This window comes from Oryctolagus cuniculus, chromosome 5, assembly GCF_051225735.1.
Source record: "Oryctolagus cuniculus isolate XC-2025 breed Fujian yellow rabbit chromosome 5, ASM5122573v1, whole genome shotgun sequence".
Taxonomy (NCBI): Eukaryota; Metazoa; Chordata; class Mammalia; order Lagomorpha; family Leporidae; genus Oryctolagus; species Oryctolagus cuniculus.
Window position 1 is genome coordinate 16,158,924 of NC_142871.1, and position 26,759 is coordinate 16,185,682.

General features: G+C 40.0%; 1 protein-coding gene and 1 long non-coding RNA gene across 12 annotated transcripts in view; one reads left to right on the forward strand and one right to left on the reverse strand.

Moving 5' to 3' along the window:
• The window catches only part of LOC138849567 (uncharacterized), a 51,254-nt gene extending 46,144 nt beyond the window's left edge, over positions 1 to 5,110 (forward strand). Inside the window, exon 4 of the long non-coding RNA XR_016233625.1 lies at positions 4,173 to 5,110. This is a non-coding gene — a long non-coding RNA (uncharacterized LOC138849567). The remainder of the gene's footprint in view (positions 1 to 4,172) is intronic.
• The window catches only part of ESR1 (estrogen receptor 1), a 478,649-nt gene that overhangs the window by 372,659 nt on the left and 79,231 nt on the right, over positions 1 to 26,759 (reverse strand). The window lies entirely within an intron of this gene.

The following is a 26,759-nucleotide window of genomic DNA, read 5'->3' on the forward strand; positions in this document are numbered from 1 at the left end:
TCACAGAACTAGAAAAAATACTATGAACATTTGTGAAGAACCACAGAATAATCCTGACTAAACATTCTTGAGCAACAATAAGAGAGTAGAAGTCATTACATTATCTGACTTTAAAATGCATTACAAAGCTATATTATTGAAATAGCACATAAAACAGACACACAGACAAACAGAAAAGAATAGAGGCCATGGGGCCAGTGCTGTGGAGCAGTAGGTTAATCCTCCAGCCTGCAGTGCTGGCATCCCATATGGGCACTGGTTCTAGTCTCGGCTGTTTCTCTTCCAAACCTCTTCCAATCTAGCTCTCTGATATGGCCTGGGAAAGCAGTAGAAAATAGCCCAAGTCCTTGGGCCCCTGCACCCACATGGGAGACCCAGAAGAAGCTCCTGGCTCCTGACTTCGAATCAGCTCAGCTCTGGCTGTTGTGATCATTTGGAGAGTGAACCAGCAGATGGAACACCTCTCTCTCTCTTGCTCTCGCTCTGGCTCTGGCTCTACCTCTCTCTGTACCTCTGTCAAATAAATCTTAAAAAAAAAAAGTAAACCTACACATTTACAGCCACCTGATCTTTGATAAGGCACTATGAACACACACTAGGAAAGGGGCAGCCTTTTCAACTCATGGTGCTGGGGCAAATTGGAGAATTAAACTAGCTCCCTCTCTCACACACAATGTACAAAAATTCAATCCAAGATGGATTAATGACCTAAATATAAGACCTTAAACTTGGAAACTCCTAGAAGAAAACAGGAAAGATGCTTCAGAACATTGGAATGAGCAAGGAGTACTTGGATCAGACCCCACAAGCGCAGGAAGCAAAAGCAAACCTACAAATGGAGTCATGTCAAATTAAGGAATGTCTTTCTACATAGCAAAGAAATCAATCAACAGTGAAGAGGCAACTTGCAGAATGGGAAAAATATTTGCAAGTTATACATCGCCTAAGGGGTTTGGGGTTAGTAACCAGAGTATATAAGTAAGGCAGACAACTCAGTAGCAAATAATAATAATAATAATCCAAATTTTAATTGGCAAATGGATTTAAAAAGTCATTTCTCAAAAGACATACAAATGAACTAACAGGTCCATAAAAAAGATACTCAACATCACCAATCATCAGGGAAACGCAAATCAAAACCACACTGAAATGCCTCCTCACTCCATTTAGATTAGCTATTACCAAAAATGAAAAAGATAGCAAGCGCTGGTGAGGATTCACAGAAAAGGGAATCCCAGCACATTGTTGGTTGGATGTAAGTCAGCACAGCCTTTGTGGGGAAACAGTGTGCAGGTCACTCAACACTGGAAAAATAGAGCTGCCATAGGACCCAGCTATCTCTCTACTGGGCACGTATCCAAGGGAAAGGAAATCAGCCCATTAAAGAGACATCTGCAGTTCTATGTTTATTGCAATAATATTCATAATAGTCAAGAAATGGAAACAATACAAGAGTCTACTTCCTGATGAATGAATACAGAATAAGTGGTACATATACACAATGGAATACTATTCAGCCACAAAAAGAGTGAAATCTTATCACTTGCATCAACATGGATGGAACTGGAGGCAATGTTAACTGAATTAAGCGAAGCACATAAAGATAAGTATATGTAATCTCACTCATATGTGGAGGTTTAAAAACAACTGATCCTATAGAAATTAGGAGTATAATGGTGGTTACCAGAGGCTGTGGCGTGTAGAGGAAAAGGAAGATGGGGAAAGTTTGATAAGTGGGTCCTCAGTCATATTTCTATAGGATTAAGAAGTTCTCCTCTATAGGAAGGTAGGGTGACTAGGAATCATGATAAGGTACTATATATTTCTCTTTAAAAAACTAGAAGGAAGGGTCCTGAATGTTTTCACCATAAAGAAATGTTAAAAGCTTGAGGACATGTTTTTACTGATTGGATATGATGCAGTATCTATATGGCTAGAACATCAGCAAGTACCACATAAATATGTGCATTGTTATGTCATTTAAAAATAACTTTAAAAAAAGAACAATGAAAAACTAGAAGTATTGAATTTAGGGCATTTGTTACATTTTAGAAAGGAAGATAAAATGATGCTAAGGAAGCAGATGAAAGAGTGGTCTGAATATTCAGCCAATATTGTGGTGCGGTGGACTAAACCATTGCTTGAGATACCACACATCCCTGCTAGGAATGCCTAGGTCAGGACCTGACTACCCCACTTCCAATATGACTTCCTACTAATGCACCTGGGAGGCACAAGAGTAGGGATGAATCACTTGGGTCCTTGCCCAAGATAGAATACCTGGGTCCTGGCTTCAGTCAAGCCTACCTCTGGCTGTTGTGGACATTTGGGGAGTGTACCAGTGAAGAGAAGTCTCAGTGTCTGTCTCACTTTCTCTCCCTTTCAAATAAATAAATCTTTAACTACAACAAAAAAACAGGCTGAATAGAAGAAAGAGAATCAGAACCATGTGGTGCAGGAGATTATATAAATCTAACACTATATTTTTAAATCTGAGATGTCTTCAATTTAAAATAAACCCTCATATGAAGTCTCTGCTAAAAAAATAATAAAATTAGATTTTCTCAATTGCATTTGTCATTTATGAATTGGTAAGTATTCTGTTTCCCTATGTGTAAGTTTTATCTATAAAGAATAGTTCTATAAAGGACATAATATAAGTAAACACAGACACACTTAGTACAACTTACAAATGTGCCCGTCACCAAAGCTACCTATCTTTCTCCCCTACTCCATGCCCATTAGCAATCCATTTCATACTTGAATGTTTTGAAAAAAAATTAAAGTGTATATTAAGAAAACTCTAAATTTTTCTTGTCAAAAGCATATCACTTTAGATTTATTATACTAGCCACTATAGTAACTTTTTAACTATAAAACTAAAATATGCAATATTGATATTCTAGTTGGGAAACAGATTGGGAACAGAAAAGGGAGACTATGATTTTAAAATGCCAATCAAAACTACATAAGACATCAAACCACAATTTGCTGGGGTTAGTCCCAGAGTTCTCATGTGCTTAGACAAGGATGCACATGGGTCTTCAAACTCCAAGTATGAATCTTTCCACATTCTCCTCAGTTCCTTACTAATTAGCTCACTTTCTCTTATCATAAATGCACTGGGGAGGTCAGGGTGGGGGTGCTTCAGAATATAAAAACAGGACTCCTCTACAGCTCCATGGAACATGAGCTCTATTTTATTAAGTTCCTTTAACACTTGATGATGTACGCATCGTTTTTTTTGTTTTTTGTTTTTGTTGTTGTTTTTTTGTTTTGTTTTGTTTTGTTTTTTGACAGGTAGAGTTAGAGAGAGAGACAGAGAGAAAGGTCTTCCTTCCGTTGGTTCACCCCCCAAATGGCCGCTACGGCCGGCGTGCTGCGCCAATCCGAAGCCAGGAGCCAGGTGCTTCCTCCTGGTCTCCCATGCGGGTGCAGAGCCCAAGCACTTGTGCCATTCTCCACTGCCTTCCCGGGCCACAGCAGAGAACTGGACTGGAAGAGGAGCAACCGGGACAGAATCCGGCACCCCAACCGGGACTAGAACCTGGGGTGCCGGCACCGCAGGCAGAGGATTAGCCTACGTATCTTTTATTAAGTTTATTTTTATTTATTTGAAATGCCAGAGAAAGAGAGAGATTTTCCATAATACTAGTTCACTGGTTCACTCTTCGAATGCTCACAACACCCAGGGTTGGTCCAGACTGAAGCCAGGAGCCAGGAACGCCGTCCTAGTCTCCCATATGGGTGGCAGGGACCCAAGTACTTAAGCTAACATCTGCCACTTCTCAGGTGCATTAAGAAGATAGGTCAGAAGTGGAGGCAGGGTCAATCCCAAGCTCTCCAAAACAGGGACACAGAGGTCTCAAGCAGCAGCTTAACCCACTGTGCCACAATCCCTGCCCCACGGATGAGACCCTGGTTATAATCTGTAAAATGTAATTAATGTTGCCACAGCATGTGAAACAAAACTGCCTCATCTACTTTGAAAGATTTCATTAAGTGCACTTAGAATTAATATCCCTGAGTGTGAACATGAATGACAAAAACGGTAACGATGGTTCTTTAATTGCATCCCTGTTCTCTCACCTTAGAGCTCCTCTCTTACCTCAAACTGAGGAAGGAGCAATTTTGCCGAGTAGACACTGACAGACTGTTTTCATCATCCACAGCCACCTGTGAAGAGTAGCAGTAGAGCTGGAAAAATTCTAACCTATGCCACCGAAGAATTTTCCGGAGAAGTGAAACTCTGTATGAAAAATGCCGGAATGTATGTGAAGAGTCCTAGCAATGTCTCCTCCTTATAGCTTCAGGAAGAAAGTGCTGCCATCTACAGGGAGTCTATGGAACTAATGCCTGCACAGAGGGAGAGAATTGGATTGTACATTTGTAAGCGGCTGCAGAGAAAATAAGGTCACAGGGAAGTAGTCAAATGAGCCCACTCTAAAATTCCTAAACCCAACATATTTTATATCTCTGCCATCCAATGCAGAAGTCAATAGCCACATGCGGCTATTAAGTGCTTGAAATGTGACCAATGTCTTAAATGTTTTTATTGAAGAACTAGTTGGTTTAGATTATTTTCTAGATAAGAGATAATAAAAGACACTTGAAATTTAATATTTAAAATCTGAATCCAAGCCATGATAAAAATGTCATCTTGAAATTTTGGGGGAGCAATTATTATTTCCTATAAACAAAAATATGGGTTGGCCTCTAATTTTCTTTATTAAATTTTAAAATTTATAAAAGGGGAACAAATTTCATGAATTGTATATATTCAGATTTAAGAGCATAATGATACTTTCCACCCTACCCTCCCTCTCTCCCTTGCCCCCTCCCTCCCTCCTCCTTCCTTTTTTTAAAATTTTTACAATGACATACTTTCAATTGACTTTATAATCCCAAGCTTTAACCATCCACTAAATAAAGAATTCAACAAGTAATAAGCAGAAAAACCACTGTTCCTCGCAACAAGGACTCGAAACAATGATTTCAAAATGTCTACAGTCAGAACATCATTATCCCTAAATCCATTGTTACTATATTCTGGTTTTGAAACTGTAAGCAGGATCTGGATTATTAGTATAATACAAAATTTTCTTTGTGAGATGAAAGCCACTTTTGTATTCTATAATTGTCCTGCACCTACAGTAAATATTTCCAAGGCTGGGTGTGTGCCTCTTCAGATAGGATTTGTTACATTCTTAGTTCCATCAAAGGCTGATTACAAAACCTATAATACCTATAGGGTCCAATTCTCTCTGAGGAAAGGTTTCATTAAGTCCAACTCACTAAAAAAGAAATTTATTTCACTGCAATCAATTTAATCAGGCTAAATATTAACACTAATAATTTGGCCACAGAAAACTTTCAAGTATGTTCATAACAACTTAGATATATAAATTATATTACATTTTTCAAAAGTAAATTTTCAGATATCTTCCTTTACAGATCAAGTATTCCTAATGAAAATTTACAGTCTGAATTTAGATTAGCTGTAAGTGAATAATGCTCACCAAATTTCAAATTCAACACAAAGCAAAAAGAAAGGAGTATGTCTCAGAGATTTTATATTGATTATATATTGAAATAATATTTTAGACCTAACCTGTCAAACAAAATACATTATTAGCATTAATTTCATGGTTTCTTTTACATTTCTTAATGTGACTCCTGGAAAAATGTAAATGACAGATGGCTGATATATTTCTGTTGCACAGCACTGTTTTGATTCAAGGGTCAAGAAAAGAGGAGGGCAAATGTGTTCAGTGCCTTCAGAATCACAGGAAATGCTATATTTACAAAGGTCCCACTTGACCCCACGATTATTTTAAAAATATGCAGCAGGCACCAATATTAACAATATAGCACAATTGTATGAGGAAATGATTCAATTTCATCTTCAACGATCATCGTTGTGACTGAAGTCTTCAAATGGTGTAGCATTTGGATCCTGATGAAGAGAACTACCTAACATTCCAGGGTTAAAGAGCTGATGACAGGAACGACACATTTTTAAGAAAAACTGTTTTCTATTCCATTTCTGCCATCCATCCCCAATACGTTCTCCCCTCCCATACATTCATATATTGTGAATACTCTCCACGCTCAGTAGCCATTCTCCTGGACACAGAGTGTGCACTCCCTGGGGTCCCATCCAGCAGCCTTCAACTATGGGAGCCGGCCACCACCGCCACCTCCTCCCCCTCCTCCTCCTCGCACCCTCCTCCTCCTCTTCTTCCCCTCCTCCTCCTCCAAAGAGCAAACATATCTTTCATCAAAGATGTCTTCATCCAGTCTACAAAACATCCCTTCCCTTTCCTTCTTTGCCATGTTCCATCTTTAATAAATCCTTCTGTTAGACAAGAAAAACAAAACAGACCAGACAGGCACACGGTTCCGCTGGCAGATACCCACACAAAGATAGGGTGTTCAACCGCCCTGGTTTGTTTGCTCAGGACTGTCTTGGTTTTGGAAACGCAAGTCTCATCTTCCAACTGCCAGTCACCCAACTGGTCGCTCCTGGTGACAGCCGCAGTCTGTGTGCTGCAGATACCCTGCGATACCCTGCCTGCCTGTCCCTGCAGGTGTCAGCCGCCTTCTCGCCAGCCACCCGCATCGTTGTCCTTCCCTTTACCTCCCCCGACCCTGCCTGACTTCCAGGAATCTTCCAGGCAGAGTTCCCTCGCCAAGTCCTATTACTCTCCTCCACACTGAGACAAGTCGTTCTTCCCACGCTGTATTATAAACTTCTGCCTAGTCCCCAAGCCTCGAAGCAGCTGTGAGCTCCCCAAGTCAGGAGTCCAGCCGTTCATTCTTGTAATTTTCACCCACATGAACTGAGTTTGTGAGCGAATGAAAGTACACATGGCTTAGAGAGACACCCGAGCCGCATGTAATGTCCTCAGCCTTCCTTCACCTAATACAACCAGTCTTCTGACGTAACAGCAATGAACTCTTCTCAAGACAGGATGTCTCCACACTCCCAGCTGTGGAGAATCTTTGCCTGTCATCCCCTCCAACACAGAGTTAACTTCATCCATCAGTACCAACGCACTCCACCCCGGGAGTCAGGGTGGTGGGGGGAGGTAGACACAAACACACACAACAAACAAAAATAGCAAGAGCAGCAACAACTGCCCCCCTTTGGGAAAAAAAATCCAAAACTCTCACTCTCATTTTCTATACAAACTAGTGATGTTTGCCTTTGGGTGCTGGGATGGCCCAATATGCCTGTTTCCTTCCAACATGGGAATCTTTGCCACTGAGAAATGCAGCCAAGTGGGGAGAATGTAGAATGAGGAAAGCAGCGAGCCAGCAGGGGATGGCCCATGGAGCAGCACCAAGGATCCTTGGCATGGCAGGTGCAAGGAGGACACAAGAGGACACATAGCCCTGCTTTCCCAGGAGCCAAAGGCCATCACTTGCAAGTCACCTGAGTGTGTTTGATAAAAGTTACACAACACACAAGGAAACAAATTGCCTTTAGAAATACAGAGAAAAATTTCAACATAAATACTTTAACAAAAGGGTTTATATATTTATGCATTTAAGCTTATCTATTTTAATATATTTAATGTATTTACATGTCTTTATATGTTAAAATATAGCCAAAATGTTTTCATTTTAATTTTTTACTTTTTTCACTGAATTTGAAAGGTAGAAAAACAGAGATCTTCCATGTATGATTCACTCCACAAGGATCTGCAACAGCCAGGCCTTGGCCAGGCCAAAGCGAAAAGCCCAAAACTCCACTTTGACCTCCCTTGAGCATGGCAGGGACTTGAGCCATCACCTACTGCTTTCCAGGGTGACATTAGCAGTAAGTTAGAACTGGAACCAGAGCCAGGAGTCAAAACGAAGCAGGCCAATGTGGAATGCAGTGTCACAGACAGCAATTCAACTACATTTGCACCTCTATTTAATATATTTAAAATGAAATTTTCATATCTTTATATATGAAAACACAGCTAAAGTAGTAACATCTTAAAGAGAATATTAATGGACATTTTGAGAGCTGAGTAAAATAATGACTACAAAACTTTACAAGGTAGGTTCACTAATTATGCCCATTTTACAAAGCAACCTGTGGCACAGAGAAGTGAAAAACTTCATCAAAGGTCATGTAATTTGTAACTGCAAGACTAAAGGAGATACCATAAGGGCTATAGCAACTCCCTGGGCTGCAGAGAAACATATTCGCACCTCTCTCCGATAATCAAACAGCATATCAGAAAAGCTAATTTATAAAAGCAATCTGCAAAGTCCAAGGCAATATTGCAGCACACACCAGGCTGTTTTGCTGCAGGCTGTACAACATGTCCCCAGTGGAGGCTCTAAAATTACACAATCACCTTAGTAAAGAAATGCATATTTCTCATAGGATAAGCCCATGCATTGAAGAATAGTTAATGGGAATATAATAACAAATTCACTTTCTCCTCCACCTAAAAAATTATTGTCCTTTTTAACCTGAAAGAGACCTTGAAAGTGTTATCAACTTCCACTGCTCTTTGCAAACTCCTGGAGAACTTTAAAAGCCCCTGTGGCCCTGTTAAACCTACTGAGGCTATTATTTCCTTAGCCAGAGATAGCTTGAGCACTGGGATTTTGGAACTCCCCAGAGGGTTCTATTGTGCAACCAAGATAAAGAATCAGTGCACTATTTAAACTCTGGGTTTTCAAATCATAGTCTTTAGGTCAGCAACATCAGCTTCACCTAGGAACTTGTTAGAAATGCATGCTATAAGGCAAGCATTGGCCAGCAATTAAGACACCAGTTAAGAGGCCCACATCCTGGCAGTGGACTAAGCCACAGCACCATCATCCTATATGAGCACTGGTTCGAGTCCTGGCTGCTCCTCTTCCAATCCAGCTCTCTACTATGGTCTTGGAAAGCAGTAGAAAATGGACCAAGTGCTTGGTCCCCGCACCCCTGGAATAAGCTCCTGGCTTCAAATCAGCACAGCTCCAGCTGTTGAGGCCATTTGAGGAGTGAACCAACAGATGGAACCAGCAGACGTCTGTAACTCTGCCTCTCAAATAAATAAATAAAATCTTTAATAAAAAAAAAAAACACATATCCCATATCAGAATGCCTGGGTTCAAGATCCAGCTCCAGCTCCTGATTCCAGCCTCATGCCAATGCAGACCCTGGGAGGTAGCAGGTGATAGCTGACGGTTAGGTCCCTGCCACCCATTTGGGAGACCCAGATAGCTTTCCCAGATCCTGATTTCAGCCTGGCCTACCCCTACTGTTGCAGGCATCTGGGTGAACCACCAACTGGGAATGTTCCCTCTAAGAAAAAATTTTTTTACAAATGCAGTTTATTGGATCTCATCCCAGATCGACTGAGTCAGAGATTCTGAGCACGAAGCCTGGCAATAAATGGGGGTGGGGGGGGGCCTTTTTAATTTCATTTGATTTTTATTTTGTTTCTTTATGTTATTGTACACTTTCATGGGGGTTCAATATGAACCCTCAATACATGTGTACAACACATAATATTCAAAACAGGGTAGTTAGTACTTTCATTTTCCCTAAACTTTTTTTGTTAATTCTTTTATTTTTTTTTTTATTTAATGAGCATAAATTTCCAAAGTACAGCTTATGGACCACAATAGCCTCCTGCCCCCCGTATCTTCCCTCCCATCCACAATGCTCCCCTCTCCCACTCCTTTACCTACACATAATAATTGTCCATATTTCTTGGGAGCAATATGCGTTTTAACACACCCTCCAGGTGATTCTGATCACAGTTGAGTTTGAGATCTGATGATCAAGTCCAACTCCATGATTTAGAGATAATTGAAATCCAGAGAATTGAAGTAATTTGTTTAAGGCCACATGACTCATCAGTGGTGGAGCTGCAACTAAAATGACAATAATAGTTAACATTTATGGAGGGCTTACTGCTCTAGGAGTTCTGTTTTCCACTGACTAATTCATGTAATCATTACAACTATTCTAAAGAGATGAGTTCTCTTATCATCCTGCTTTGCAGATGAGGACACTGGGCCACAGAAACTGCTCGGGATCCCAGAGCTGAGGAGCAGAGAAGCAGGGCTTTGAACACCTCTCCAGTCAGCAATGCATAGCCCTGAACCCATGAATGTTATTCTAAGACAAGTGATTGACATAGAATGAATCTCTCCTGCAAAGGTTTAGGAATATGAGTGAAGTTAGGAGAATGTATACTCAAGTGTTCATTTCCATCATGATTGTTCCTATGATTGCAAAGTACCCCAAGAGGGGCAGGCATTTGGCTAGTGGGTAGGTCACTGGTTGGGACACTCATTTTCCATGTCTGAATGCCTGGGTTTGAGTCTCAGCTCTTCTCTCAATTCCAGATTCCAGGAATTCATACCTTTGGAGGAAGCAGGTGATGGCTTAAATAGTTGGGTTCCTGTCACCAACATGGGAAACTTGGATTGAGCTCCAAGCTCCCAGCATCAATGCCATTATGGGCATTTAGGAGAATGAACCAGCAGGTGGGAGCTCTCTCTTCTTTTTGTCTCTCAGTAAATAAATAAAAATTGAATCCCTTCATGAGAATGTTACTATTTTTAGTTACATATTTAATACACGCCCAAGAAAAATATCTGAAAATAAGGAAAAATAATACATATTAAAATGATCAAATACATGATAACCAGGAAGTTATTATCTTTTTTATTTTTAACATATATTTCTACATGTTAAATAATTAGCAGTGGGAAAATGATATTGTGCCATATATTAAGAAATATGTGAATACCTTTTGCCCAACTACTATTCCTCAGGAGTAGAATGAATGACATGACAGTGAAGAATGATATACTCTTTTTTTTTTTTTTTTTTTTTTTTGGACAGGCAGAGTGGACAGGGAGAGAGAGAGACAGAGAGAAAGGTCTTCCTTTTGCCATTGGTTCACCCTCCAATGGCCACTGCAGCCGGCGTACCACGCTGATCCGATGGCAGGAGCCAGGTGCTTCTCCTGGTCTCCCATGGGGTACAGGGCCCAAGCACCCGGGCCATCCTCCACTGCACTCCCTGGGCACAGTAGAGAGCTGGCCTGGAAGAGGGGCAACCAGGACAGAATCCAGTGCCCCGACCGGGACTAGAACCCGGTGTGCCAGTGCCACAAGGCGGAGGATTAGCCTAGTGAGCCGTGGCGCCGGCCAGAATGATATACTCTTGAAAGCAATACCCCTTAGCCATAATCCATGAAATGTAGACTGAAATATATTGATACACAAAATATGTTTATATAAATATTCTCCCATGACAAGTCTCAAGCATAGAGTTTGGTACCATTGAAGAAGGGCAATGAAAGTTTGATCATCCATGGATCATTGAGCATCTTATTGTGACAAAGTCTACCGATTTCTCTAGCACTTATGAAGAGCCTATCGTTTCACAGCTAGCTTCCAAGTATTTCTCCCAACTGTATGTGGGTCAGGATGTGCAGTGAGTTTACTGCCATGGAGTTGGGGGGGAGGGGATTGGAGGGGGTAGAACATTCTGGGAGGAAGAAAATAGCTTAGGAGGACATGGGGGGCAGCTTCTCACAAGAGAGCCCAGGGAGCAGGGTGAGGATGCAGGAAGAAGTCCATCTGAGAATCCCACATTTACTGTTCACAGATCCAAGAAGGGCAAAACAAAAAGAGGCTGAACCAAAATGCTGTTCATATGACAGCAAATAAAACCCAACAGAGGTTAGGACTGCCCTCAAGAGGGAAATAAAAGGAAGCAAGACAGGAGAGAATGTGAATGATGTTGCAGTCCAAATGGGACAATGGACTTTTTTTACTTTTTTTTTTTTTTGACAGGCAGAGTGGACAGTGAGAGAGACAGAGAGAAAGGTCTTCCTTTTTGCCGTTGGTTCACCCTCCAATGGCCGCCACGGCCGGCGCGCTGCGGCCAGCGCACTGTGGCCACTGCACCGTGCTGATCCGAAGGCAGGAGCCAGGTGCTTCTCCTAATCTCCCATGGGGTGCAGGGCCCAAGGACTTGGGCCATCCTCCACTGCACTCCCTGGCCACAGCAGAGAGCTGGCCTGGAAGAAGGGCAACCGGGACAGAATCCAGTGCTCCGACCAGACTAGAACCTGGTGTGCCAGCGCCGCAAGGCGAAGGATTAGCCTAGTGAGCCATGGCGCCGGCCGGGACAATGGACTTTTAAGAAGAGGAATGTTAATATTCTATCTCTAGGTACCTGTTTGTTGTGATGCAAACCCTTTCTTCTGTAGTGACACCTTGTTGGGTGGGCATTTGTCAAAATTTAGAAAGGAATAAGTTCTACTTCTGAATCCAGTGTGGAACAAGGTCAGGACCCACAGGAGGGTAAAAAGATCTGTCGATGATTAATTTAGGAATGGGGATCTTAGAGTGAAAGATAGCCTGTAGAAATGTTTCCTGGGAATACATATCTATTAACAGGCTAAGAGAATTGGTCTTTACAAACTGAGGCTTGAGCCAAGCCTACATAGGTTTTACATTGCATCATGCTTCCTGAGAAGAGCTCACACATACACACATGCTTCAGTTAAAGTGTTTAGTAAATGTGCATAGATTCATCCGCTATACAGATTGGGACACATTTGACTAAGCTTTTACTGATTTTGCAACACAGTGAAGTCTACGAGCCCTTCCAGTGCTGATGAAAAGAAAACGAGACCCAGATTCTAGGATCAGAGAAAGAAAGCCGCATCTCCCTGAGAATGGTTCCTGGGGAAGGTCTGTTCCTACCTGAGATACCCCCTAACATATATCTGCAAAAACACCTCTGAAACATATTCACAGAGTTTGCCCCTTTTTTTTACCGAAAATGAAACTAAGACCCAAGATTTGTGTTGTCCAGATAGCCATCCAGTGGTATTCTGCAGCATAAACTTGTATAGGACATCAAAGCAATGAAGGCTCAGGAAATAGTAACATAGCTCACATTATATGAACATTTTAACTACAGCACAAAGAATCTAACTTATGAATACAATCTTCAATATTTTATCAGGGCCAGGTCACCTTATGCACTAGAAATCACAGGAATACTCTGATTTTGTTTGGTTTTCTAGACCATCAAGTAGATTTTGATGAGTTTTTTATTGTTGTTTCTATTCCAAAGTTGGTAGTAATTTTTATTTTAACTCACTGTGGTGAAAAGAACATGGGAAAGATTAGGAAAGGCTATTTTCTTTAAATGTTTGATGCATAAGAATTGCACATATTTCTGGGACATCCTGTGAAGCTTGGATATCAAACATACATTGTGCCCTATTCAATGCAGGGGAAAAATAACTACAAAGAGGCAGCTTTAAATGCCCACCTCTTCCAGCAGATCAGTGTGAATGACAGCCCTTCTTCAACCATGGCTTCCTCTTCTGAAAAAGAAGGGTGTGGGCAAGGTGTTCTCTAAAGTACCCTGGAGCATCAACATACTACAGCTTCCTGATGCTAAATGCACCATTATCATCACATCTCTTGAAGAATTATGGAGCACCTTATGAAGAACAAATGAGTTGAAGACTATTAAGTGAATTCATAAAAAGAAATAGAGGAGATAATATATTTTAAGTCACACTGATGAAAGGAGACCCCCCCTGAGGTATCTATAATAATAAAGTGATTTACATCTTAGCACCTATTTTTCTACATTTATTAAGAATAACAAACAACTCAGCCCATAACTAACAAAATTGCACACAAATTCCTACTAAATTTCTATCATGCAGAAGTCTCTAAAGAATACTAACTAGCCAAAATCCAAAACTATAGAAAATTTATATGGCATGAACATTCAGAACTCACAGGGAATCTGGAGATTTGCAAAACTTTACATTCCTAAAGTTTTATAATATACCTCATAATTTATAAATTGACCCAATTCAGAATACCTTTGAGGGTACATATCATTCTGCATTAAGACCTAGAAATGGCCTCTGTTTAGAAGCACTCTCCAGCGGTTTCCTCAGGGTCAGACCATTGCCTTCTTAAAGGAAATAATTGAAGCCATTCCTGGCTCCATTTTTTCTTAAAAATTACCTGCTTTCTCAGTTCACCACATCATATCCCGCCATCCATCTCCCTCTCTTTCTCCCTCTCTTTCTCTCTATTGTGTGTGCACACATATGTGCTTTTTGGGGGCACCTGCTTTTAGAACCAAAGCCTTCAAGAAGTCTAAGTGAGAACATCTACTTCTGAATGAAACAATAGCCAAATGAGTGCTTTGTAATAATAAACACACACAAGCCCAGTCTTCCAGAAAGTGATAATCTGAGCACCAAGTCTGAGGTCAGGATCCAGTGTTCAAGGCCAGCTCCAGCCTGGTCTGATCTGACCGTAATACATTTCCTCCAGACTCTCACGGACTTGCTTTCAGCCACTTGGGGCACAAGGAAAGAAGATGAGAAGGAAGCAAGAGACAAGAGAGATGGAAACTTTTTAATATGTCCTTAAAAGCCTCTTTATAGAGATGAGTAATAAAAAGATTGGGGCCAGCAAACATATTCAACCTTTCCACATTTTCTCTAAACAGTTATAAAACTGAGTGTCTTCTAAGGTCAGAGTTAAAGTAATACAGCCTTGTTTTTGAATTTTAAATGCTTTTTAATGGAATGTTAAAATAGCCTCAAGTGCTAGTAAAAGGTGTACACAGAGTATTGATTTGACTCAGAAGAGAGACAATGGAATCCAGCAAGTGAGGAGACTGCATACTTTTGATATCACCTCCACTTGAATGCTGCATGGGACTCTGAAAATCATGTCCCTCCCATGTACACATTTTCTCTTTTATCCAAATAACGATATGCCATGAGGTCATTTCATTTATATGAACCAATTATAATTCATTATTTTCAACTTATTCAAAACACATTCATTAAATACCTACCACATGCCACAGACTATTCTAAATGCTTCAAATATAGCATTGGACAAACAGGCTTACCCTCATACAGTTTATATTCTCATATGGAGTGACAAACCAATAAATAAGTGAAACCTACAGTAGACTAGAAGGTTACAGGGGGTGAATAAAGTAAGGTTAGGGAGAAGAGTGTCTATGAGTAGGAGAGACACAGAGAGTTGCAGTTTTCAATAGAGTGGTCAAGGAAGACTTGGCTAAGATGATATTTGAATTATCACCTGAAGAAAATGAAGGAGTAAACTATGCATTTGAGGACGTAGTGAATGCAAAAGTTCTGGATCAGAAGCATATGCAAGAAACAGCAGGGAGACCAGTGTGCCCAAAGCAGAATGAATATTACTCAGCAATATGTCAAAGAGGCAGGGGTGAGGGCAGTGTGGATTTGGCTTTTACTGAGTGAAAACGGAGGCGATTGGGAGGTCTTAAACAAAGGAGTCATAGCATGGTCTGAATTCCATTTTTAAAGGAGAGAGTTGATTGTGGGCAAGAAAAACAGGAGCTGGGAAATCAATTCTGGGGCTGCTATAACAACCCAGGCAGCACATGGTGGCAGCTAGGAGCAGGATGGCAGGGATGGTAGCTGTAGGAAGTGCTTAAAATCTAGATAAAGTCTGATCATAAGCAAACAGGATTCTCTGATGAATGGAAGCCAAGAGTTGAGAATCATTCTATGGTTTGGGGCCTGAAACCTGAAAGGAAGGATCTGCTGTAAACCAAGATGGGACCAGTTGAGAGAAGAGGAGGTTTGGGGGAAAGTGGGAATTTGATTTTAAACACATTAAATCTGAGAAACTTCTTAGATGCCTAAGTGGACACTGCAAGTAGGCAATTGGATGTGTTGTGCAGAGTTCAAGGGGAGAGGGAATGATAGGCTGTGCTTAAAGTCATGACAGCATGTGTGAACGAGACAAAGGAGAAGTGAAGTCCAAAGACCGAAGCCTAGGGAGCTTCAACTTTGAGATTGTGAGAGTAAGAAGCAACCAGCCAGGGAGTCGGAGAAGGTGCAGCCAAGGAAGGAGGAGGAAAAGCAGGAGAGCAGAGTATGCTGGACATCAGGTCATGGGAGGCCTCAAGATGCAGGAAATGGCCAGTTGGGCCAAAGGTGACTGAGAAGTCAAATAAGACAAGGACTGAAAATGAGCAGTGGACTTGGCAACTGTCCCAGGTAAGGTCAATGAAGAATGACCAATGCTGTAGTACAGCTGCTAGCCTAAGTGAAAGAAATCATCTAAATAATTAGAAATTAGGAGAAACACCACCTTCAGTTGTCCTTTGTTTCATGAGTCTGTCTTTATAGACCAAAGACTAAATAGAATAAACATCTATGTTTCTATCTCTTATGGAAAATGACAATGACAGACTTAGTAGTAATTATACAAATTTACAGAAGTTTTTTTTTTCTTAATTAAAAATAAACTATTATTTCTCTTCCAAATAATAACTGCAATGCAAAAATGTTCAAATACTTGTTTCCATTAACTATCTGGATGTTGGTTCCTGCATCCTCTCTCTCCTTCCTCCTACTTCTGAAGGTTTTGTATGAACATCTCTGGCTTCTCCCTTTCTCATCCCCTTGAAATCTCAGACTCCTCTCCTGATCTTTGCTCTGTACTATCGTAACCAACTAGATCTCAGGTACCTTATCCTACTCATCCCTACAACAGCAACAATACTACCAAAGGCACATAGTGGATTCTAAGAACAGGCTACAAAGAAGGAAAATAGGTATAAGATAGAGAAGCTAAAGGTGGGGCATACTTAATAACTCGTGTGTTGTCATTATCTTCCAAACAGGTTAAACCAGAAATTGCAGCATTTAGAAATTCCATATTGACAAAGTCTCTTACTAAATAATGTTACATGCTTAATAAATAAACACTAGGGCAATATTTATGCACCCAAACTGATGGTGCTAGCTAGAAGCCAAGCCATTAAAATTCAAATAACCAATTTTGAGAATAATTTTCTATTTGCACTTTTTCCAAACTGCTTTGTGTAATCAAAATTGCCTAATTCTCAATGGGCAGCAGTACAAATCAAAATAGTAACAATTTGTAAGATCTTTTTGGCAGGATATCATAATCCTAACTTTAAAGCATGTCAACAATTGTGGAAGCAACACAGTTAAGTGACCATGTGGCTATTCCCAGTGTAATGAGTATGCTTAAAAAGCTACAATTTTAATATTTCCAATTGATTTTTACAGTAAAACCAAGAAGGTGATCAGCAACTAAAAGTTCCTGTATGTTCTACATTAGTTTTGATTATTTTGTGTTCTTCATTCCTTTAAAAGAATAACTGAGAATAAAGGAAGGTGACATACTCCTGTCACAATGAAATAAATTATTTCATTAGTCTGTTAACCTAGTAACTTCAGAAAATAGTTTGCTAAACACATGTCTTTCTTTTTCAGTATCCTTTAAGATGGAAAAATAAAAAGCAATAAAGTATAAAAAAGAAACATCATATGCCCCAGAAACCTCAGCAATGTTTTCTAATATGAACATTGTCAGAAAGGCTACCAAATGTTTAGGGAGAAAATGCTGGAAACATTTTAAAATAACTCAAATACATTAAAAATAACACTTAAATAGTATGTTGCAGTCTCTTCCAAGTGGTGAATGTGACACCATGAAAAGAAGTCTAAGAAAACATTTTTACTATGTTGAGATTTGGAAATGATGTTTTTACTATCCTTATGAGAAGGTTTGGCAGAAATATCACAGAAATGGCCATAGGGAGCTTATGGCAATATTATAAATATCTAAAGAATCAACCTCAAAGTTGCTTAAGTTAATTAAAATTAAATTCAAAATTAGGAAGTAAAATGTAAGAAAACAGTATTTTTAAATAATGCAGTTTACAAGTTCTACTGCCTGTACATTTTGCCTTATAACTCATATTAATAATACATTGCAGAGTGCTTCCATTTTGCCACTGCTAATTTTTCTTTATTTCTCCAGAGTACAAGATTTTTTGTTATTTTTTAAGGATACATTAAGATTCAGCCTCATAAGAGGCTGAATTCCTAGTAACTGCAGGTGCATGGCACTTACTGCTAATTGGACGTGGCTGCTTTTAGCAAATCTGGTAGCTGCTAAAAGCCGTTGTTACTGTGGCACCACCTCTCCCAGTACTATTGCCTCTCCTCTGCCAAAGCTGCGTGTCTGCCAAATTTGCCAACCAAAACACGGACCCAACTCCTTCACTTAAATACATAGAGACAGAAATCTTTAAGAGCCACCTACAAGGTCACTGCAAGAAAATGTGGATTGCTTGATGTACATTAAAGATCCCCCTTTAAAATTTTTTGAGCCTGGACCTCAGAATGGGTTACAAAATGCAATGCTATTAACACATTCTTACTTCTCTTTATGTGCCATAACAACTGACTGGTACAGTCAAGTTTTGGAAAATATTGTGAACCATGTTATATCTCTGTCTCACGTCATCATTTGTTAATGTAAGATGTTTGTTCTGAGAAAACTAAAAATAATTTGTTTAAATTGGATCACAGTTTTACCAAGGAAGTTAAACCTACTAGGTTTAATTTCCTGATTTGAATATTAACTCTTTCTGATTGAATTTATTTTGCTTTGCTTCTAAATTTACAAATGGTCATTTTTTTTAAATTTTTTTTTTATTTGAAAGCGTCAGTGAGAGAGAAAGAGAAAGGTCTTCCTTCCCATTGGTTCACTCCCCAAACGGCCACCACGGCCGGCGCTGCACCAATCTGAAGCCAGGAGCCACGTGCTTCCTCCTGGTCTCCCATGCGGGTGCAGGGCCTAAGCACTTGGGCCATCCTCCACTGCACTCCCGGGCCACAGCAGAGAGCTGGACTGGAAGAGGAGCAGTCTAGGACTAGAACCCAGTGCTCATATAGGATGCCGGCGCTGCAGGCGGAGGATTAACCAAGTGAGCCACAGCACCAGCCCCCACATATGGTCGTGTTTTATCAATATCCAGCAATGATTTTATAAAACACTCAATGTTACACAAAGCTTCTCTGTCACCATCATCCTTCCCATTCATTTTCTAAGACTCTTTGTGTCTTACTGTCTGCCTTTGACATATTCTGTGACAGTAATCTGATATCAGAAAGCAGTTACTAAGAAGGAAAGAAACATTTTTTAAAAGTAGCATTAGCATAGTCAAACCTATACTCTCAAATAGCCAGCAAATGAATTGTCTGATATACAATTATGAATGAAATGTAAATATTATACCAATGAGCACTTGCTATGACCCCATACAGCTATGACCCCATCACTCACAGCCTTCAAGAACTTCCAGCAAAGAGACTTTTCCTAAAGAAGTTACTATCACTCATTTTAGGAAAATTTGGCCAAGGCCATATGGCAAAATCAGGTTCAGCCAAAAATTGTTCTCTCAAAGGCTGAGGTCTTGTTATCATGACTCCTTATATACCTAAGTTGCCCATCGAATGCTGTTGCGGGTGTTGGGAGACTAGTGCTAAGATCCTATTTAAATTTCAGTTGTCCAAAGCTGCCCATTTTCACTGCATTTCACATAAAAGCCAATTTTTTCTCTATTTGGGTTATTTTTCTGGATTTCTCCTCAAATACACCTTCTGTTCCTACAACAAAAGTTTATAAAGGCAGGATGAAATCTGAACTCTGACCTTTGTTTTCCAGTTGAGAGAACGTGGGGTGTTTTTCTAATCACAGTCATAAAATTAGGCCTGATTTCCAGAACAAAGCTGACCTGATTGGCAATGACTTCTCAAATCCTGTATCTTCAAAAATAACCCATTTGGTGGCAAAACAAAGACCAGTCTGAAAACGTCTTGTTTTAGGGTTAGCACTAGAAAGAAGAGACTTCTACTTCAAGAAAATCAGAGGATTGTTTCCTAAAGGAAAATTTGGCAAGTTTTAAAACAAAAATATTTAAAAATTTCAAAACTTCAACTTTTTCACTGTAAATCTGGGGAATATTCTTCCTTCTGTTCCAAAAAGGTTCCAAAAGAAAATTTACCAAATTGCACTTTTCAGATGTGCAGAGAGGGCAGGTTCAAGTCCCAAATCCGCTCCCAATTCCAGCTTCCCACTAACGCAAACCCTCTGAGGCACCAGTCGATGGCACAAATACTTGGCTTTCGACCACCCACGTGGGAGATCCGGATTGTGTTCCTGGCTCCTGGCTCCCACCCAGCCCAGCCCTTACCTTTGTGGGCATTTGGGAGCAAGTTGATGGAAGTACACTCTCTCTCCTCCTTCTCCTCCTTCTCCATGTTTTTCCCTATTTGAATTTCTGCCTTTCAAATAAATAAAATTGGAAAACAAAACTTGTCTTAAAATACCTAGAGAATAGGCACAATCCCTATTTAAAAGTCTGAAAGCTCCATACTCATCAGCATTGCAAGCAAACTCTGCCCCAAATCTGGAAAGGAGAAACTAAAAACCACCTCTCCTTGCCTATTGTGCAACTGACCACAATACAAATTACAAGCCACCATCAACATCCAAATTGCCACTGCTTAAAAGTACATATTACACAGTATGTATAAGGGATGGTAATTAGGTTACTTTTGCTTATCAGAAAATGATGTCATAGGAAAAAAAATGCACTCAAAAATGTACGAAAAAAATGAATTTCATGGAGAGTATTGAATTTATAAAATCCTTGGGTCCATGCTAAAAAACATGGCATGAATATGTATCTCAAAAACTAGGCATAAGTTTATCTACCACAATAGCAAACATATCTTAAAATTCTTGACAACACTCACCAATGCACACGCCTCCCTCTCTCTCAGTCCTCTTGTATTTGAGCAGCGTCATCCAGTTATCATCTTACATAAATCTCTTTTTAAAATTTATTCAAGAGACAGAGAAGAAGACAGACAGCAAAAGCTCTCCAAATGCCCACAAAACCAGGGCTGAGGCTGGGGGCAAGGAACTCATTCCAGGTTTCCCAAGGACTCAAGTACTTGAGCCATCACCAGATATCTTCCAGGGTGTGCATGGACAGGAAGCTGGAATCAGCCAGCATCTTTACAACTATACCAAAAACCCACCCCCATAAATCCTTTGCATAGCATTCATTATATGATCATGTGAATTATATTACCATGTACTATAAGATTTTACACAGAATAGTTTTATTCATTAACCATTTTGTGTCTCTAAAATTTGTTCATCAATGAAATTGAGAGTTCCATGTTCACAGGGATCTGTTGAGCAGATCCGTTGCCCCTGTGACACTAAAAACATCACAGTGGCACAGGTAGATGCCCTTCTGCCTGCCTCCCAGATAATGCACACTAAAACCACACTCGCTTTCCTCCAGAGCTATATGGAGGCACAGGGCCACCCAGTTAGACTTTATTTTCCCAGCCTTCCTTGCAACCAGACGTGGTTTGCCAATGGATTTTAAAAAGTAATGTGTAGGCCAGTGCCGCAGCTCAATAGGCTAATCCTCCACCTGCGGCACCGGCACCCTGAGTTCTAGTCCTGGTCAGGGTGCCAGATTCTGTCCCAGTTGCTCCTCTTCCAGTCCAGCTCTCTGCTGTGGCCCGGGAGTGCAGTGGAGGAAGGCCCAAGTGCTTAGGCCCTGCACCCGCATGGGAGACCAGGAGAAGCACCTGGCTCCTGGCTTCTGATCAGCGCAGCGCGCCAGCCGCAATGGCCATTGTGGGGTGAACCAACGGAAAAGGCAGATCTTTCTGTCTCTCTCACTGTCCACTCTGCCTGTCCAAAAAAAAAAGTAATATGTACAACTTCTGTGTTTTTCAGTTAAAAGGAAATTACTTACTCCAGCGGCTCACTCTTTCCTGTGTTCCATAAGCTTTTATTGTTCTTTCTCAAAAGCAATATTCAAGTATACCGGGGGGGGGGGGGGGTGTCTTTTTCCACTACAGCTAAGCCTCTAGTCTAAGTATATATCCAGCCCATTGCATTTGCCTATATTTCATGTTCCTTAAGCTAATTGGTTTATATGTATATCTCCCTCGCTAGACCACATATTACTTGTAAGCAATATGCATTTCTTATTCAATCTTTTTTAGCACTGCCTGGCCTGACATACAGTAATTGTTCAATAAATGCCAGCTGAATACATAAATGAGCCAATCACTTTACTTATTTAACAAATGATCATGCTATGTATTAAAGCAAATTTAGACGCAATGTCTGTGCCTGCATTTATTCCAGAAACTTAAAAGCTTCAACCATGATATGGAATTCAACTTCAATACATTTAAAAAGTTGAACTTCAACCTTTATAATAACATACAGTCAATTTAATCTTTACAGGTCAAATTCACTTTCATTAAACTATTTTTTCATGCATCACATTGGCCAAAATGGAAAATTCTGATAATACACAGGGTTATTTTGGAGAAATTTGGGATAACAAGTACTTTCATCCCCTACTAGTGATAGTATAGAGCAACAAAATTTATTTTAACTATGAAAGTGTTCACAAATGTACTCAAAGACAATTATATGTCAATGTTCCATGGGAGCATAACTTATAATGGCAAAATACTAGAACCAATCAAAATGTCCTCATATAAAACTTTTTATGTGAATTATGGTATATCCTCACATAGGAATATTCTTCCAGGAGCAAAAAGCTGGATTCAAAAGATCACATACAGGGGACGCTGCCTGCAGTACTGGCATCCCATATGGGTGCCAGTTCGAGACCTGGCTGCTTCACTTCCGATCCAACCCTCTACTATAGCCTGGAAAAGCAGTAGAAGATGGCCCACGCCCTTGGGCCCCTGCACCCACATGGGAGATCTAGAAAAAGATACTGGCTCCTGGCTTCAGATTGGTGCAGCTCTGGCATTTGCGGCTAGATGGAGAATGAACCAGCAGATGCAAGACACCTCTCTCTCTCTCTCTCCTTTTCTCTCTGTGTAACTCTTTCAAATAAATAAATAAATTTTTAAAAATAAGATCACATATTGGAATTTTTGTATTTATATGAAATGTCAAAAATAGAAGTCCAGAGAGAGAAATTTGACAATGTTATAAAATGAGATCATGGTAATGGTTGCACAATCTGTAAATAAACTAAATAGCATTGATCTCTACACTTTAAATTGAAGAATATCATATTCTTATGTGAAATGGACCTCAATAAAACCATGAGAATTAGTTTCTGGAAGTACTGTCACACCCATGTTCACATTTGGGCTTCACATTGGTCCTAAGTGATGATGGTTGTGAAGAGAGGATAAGATCACACAGATGAAAAAATACAGAAAAGAAAGCCAGCAATTGCTTTCAAATGAAAGAGTGTTTATCATCATGAATAGTGCTCTGGGTGGTTACCTCTCAGAAATACTCTGTAGTAAAAGAAAACATCTATTCAGGATTTGCCTCCCACAGCCCATCTGCCAATTCCATGATTCATTCATTAAAAACTCTTACAGTCACCAGAATATATCTGTGATGCACTCACTCACTAAATCTTCCAAGTGTTTCCTGTGTGTTCACAGTCTAAAAGCTTTTGGGGTACAAAATGTTCTACCCATCTCTTTCAATTTATGTATTGCTAATGACTACAAAGAGGGGTTTTCAGACTTTTAATCCATTCACATTTTAAAACCATTCAATGAAAAACCATATATTCATATTTGCAGATAAAAATATCAATGCCAGGAACAATATAAGGAAGGTAGAACAACCTAAAGATCCATGGTTTATGTTAGAAAATAAGTAACAAATTTTCATATAGCACCTTTTCCGTACAAGGCATTGCTCTAGCACATTTTATCAGTTAATTCCTCGATAAGCCCCAACACCCCATAATTAACTGTTTCACAGGAACTTGAGGTTGTAGGGACATTATGCAGGGTCCCACAGCCAGGAAGTGCCAGTGCCTGGATTGATACCAAACCCGTCGGCTATGGAATCTCTGCTCTGTACCTCTATTCTACCCACTCCTGACCTAAACCCAAGTTTCTTACACATAAGAGTTGCAACAGACTGACTTCCTCTCAAAATATTTTTAGTCAAAGTAAAAGTTAAAACCCAGTTCAAAGCTGTCCTAATTTGACCTTCATTGCCTCAAACTTCTGTAAGTGAACTTGGTAAGAACAGCGTTTATGGCACACAAAGCATGCAGTTTTTCCCACCATTACAAATGCAACAGGGATCATATCATCAGTTCCCTGGAGGGCTTTATCACATACCTATTCTCTATGGTTTGATGTAAAACCCATCTGAAATATTAAAACGTTTAACTTCTGAATTAAAATGCATAGATTTTTTTTTTTTTGACAGGCAGAGTGGACAGTGAGAGAGAGAGACAGAGAGAAAGGTCTTCCTTTGCCGTTGGTTCACCCTCCAATGGCCGCCACGGCCAGCGCGCTGCGGCCGGCGCACCGCACTGATCCGATGGCAGGAGCCAGGAGCCAGGTGCTTTTCCTGGTGTCCCATGGGGTGCAGGGCCCAAGCACTTGGGCCATCCTCCACTGCACTCCCGGGCCACAGCGGAGAGCTGGCCTGGAAGAGGGGCAACCGGGACAGAATCCGGCGCCCCGACCAGGACTAGAACCCGGTGTGCCGGCGCCGCTAGGCGGAGGATTAGCCTAGTGAGCCGCGGCGCCGGCCTTGCATAGATTTTTTTTTATCAAACACTAAAATATTCATGAATCGCCTAAGAAAACTATAAAAATCCCTCTTAGTTCTCACAGGGACAATTTTAGCAATCATCCTCTTCATGAACTGTGTTTAAAACAGTACAAGTCCAACATGTTAATAAGATAGGGGCTGGTGCTGCGGTGTGGCAGGTTAAGCTGCTGCTTATGATCCAGCATCCCACATCACTTTCAATCCGGCTCCCTGAGGATGTGCCTGAGAAGACAACAGTTAAAGATCCAAGTACTCGGGCCCCTGCCACTCATGTGGGACACCAGGGTGTAGTTCTTGGCCCACGTTGGTTTTAGCCCAGCCCAGCCCAAAGTTGCTGCAGCCATTTGGGGAGTGAACCAGCAAATGGAAGATTTCTCTTTTCTCTCTCACTTGCTCTCTCTCCCTCTTTCTCTTTCTCCCTCCCTTTCCCTCCCCTCTCTCCTCTCTGTCTCTTCCTCTCTCTCACTCTGCCATTCAAATAAATAATTAATTTAAAATGATAAAAATACATTTAAATCAATCATATTTTGGGTATACGTGTTTCTTACATGGGGAAGTAGGGATTCATTTGTGCCTTTTTTTTTTTGTGGACATAATATATTTTCCCCCAAGTTAAACAATGTTTTCCTGTAGTAATACAGAAATAGCTAACATCCCAACAGTAATAACCATGATTGATCTACTCATATTTTTAGGTCTGCAAGTTTAACTTCAGAACTTCCCCTGGAGTTTGTTCATCATAACACTAATGAGACATGTCTACGAAGAAACAAAATATAGAAGTAGAAATTTTCAGAAAACAATGAAAACCCCAAAGTAGGAAATAATCATTGGCTAAGCATTGATTACTTAGTTAATTTAGGAAGATGTTAATAGTCATTTCAGAAAACCTGGAGGAAAATAAACCACCCTCATTTGATTATCCACATGGTTGATTACAAAAATTCAGCCTAAGACAGAGACTCATTTTCTTTTATAGTCATGTCAGCTTCTGCAACTCATAAAAGTACAAAGATGGAAAAAGGTGGTTTACTACTTTTCTATCAGTAATATACCTCTTACAGATACAAAGATATTGGAAATACATAAGTAATACTAGAGATAAAAGCCTCACTTATGTTCCTGTTAGAGAAGATAAATTTAAAGATTAATGACTTCTTGGGAAATATTAGTAGCAATATAAAATGGTACAGTTGCTATGGAAAATAATATGGCAGTTCCTCCAAAAAGTAAAAGTAGAACAACTATGTGATCTAGTCATCCCAACACCACTTCTGGGTATATATCCAAAAAAACTGAAAGTGGGATCTCAAAAGGATACTTGCACACTCATGTTTAGAGCAGCAGTATTCAAAGTCAAAACATAGAAGCAATCCAAACATCTACAGACAGATGTACAAAGAACATGTTGCATACCAATAATGTTATATTATTCAGCCTTAAAAAGGGTGGAAATTCTGTCACAAACTACAACTTGGATAAACCTTGAGGACTTTAGTTAAAGGAAATAAGCCAGTTACAAAAACAAAAATATTGTATTATCCCATTTCTGTGAGGCTTCTAAAGTAGGTAAATTCATAGAACGACATGGAGAGAAGTGTGGTTGCCAGGGTCTGGGTAGAGGGAGAAATGGGGAGTTGTTCAATGAGAACAGAGTTTCCAGTTATGCAAGATGAAAAACTTGTAGAGATTTGTTGCACAGCAAGGCGGAATGCACCTAATATTGTGGATCACACAATTTAAAAAGGCTAAGATGAAAAGCTTTGAGTTATTTACTATAATTTTTAAAATAGGGGGAGAGACAGGCATATTGATCAATGGGTACTCTGTCAAAGTTAGATAAGAGGTATAGGTTCTGGTGTTTTGTCACACAGTGGGATTACCATAATGATGAGGTATTGTACCTTTTCAAAAAGCTAGGAGAAAAGATTTTATATATTTCTACCATGAAAAATGAAAAATTTTTGAGGATACAGAGGTTCTTATGCTTATTTGAACATTACTCAATGGATATATATATCAAAATATCACATGGTACTCATATTTACATTTGTACAATTTTAAAACAATTAAAATTAATGACTTCTATTTTTACTTCAATGATGAGAGCCCTAGTCTTGAGAAAAGTTTGAAGACTTGAATAAAATAGGCATCAAAATGTGAAACTCTCTGAATTAGGATGGTGGATGATTATTTAAAATACAACCCAATTTCATTTGTGAATGTGACTCTATTCATAAAAT